The following is a 213-nucleotide window of genomic DNA, read 5'->3' on the forward strand; positions in this document are numbered from 1 at the left end:
CAACGCTCTTTGCCAAGTACAAATCTCTACTTTCATTAATTTTGGGGTGTGTTATTCAATTTAACAGCATTTGAGAAAAAGAAATTGAAGTGGTTTTGATAAAGTATTGATTAAAAGTTTACAGGTTCCAGTCTTTGATTATCTATCAACATCCATTCCTTACATTTTGATTTTCATAATTCCTAATTTCTGCTTTTCTAACTCAAACATTAG

General features: G+C 29.6%; 1 protein-coding gene across 1 annotated transcript in view; it reads left to right on the forward strand.

Annotated features, from left to right (window-relative positions):
* The window catches only part of zeb2b (zinc finger E-box binding homeobox 2b), a 102,044-nt gene that overhangs the window by 79,123 nt on the left and 22,708 nt on the right, over positions 1–213 (forward strand). The window lies entirely within an intron of this gene.

This window comes from Etheostoma spectabile, chromosome 24 (genome assembly GCF_008692095.1).
Source record: "Etheostoma spectabile isolate EspeVRDwgs_2016 chromosome 24, UIUC_Espe_1.0, whole genome shotgun sequence".
In the NCBI taxonomy this organism is placed as follows: Eukaryota; Metazoa; Chordata; class Actinopteri; order Perciformes; family Percidae; genus Etheostoma; species Etheostoma spectabile.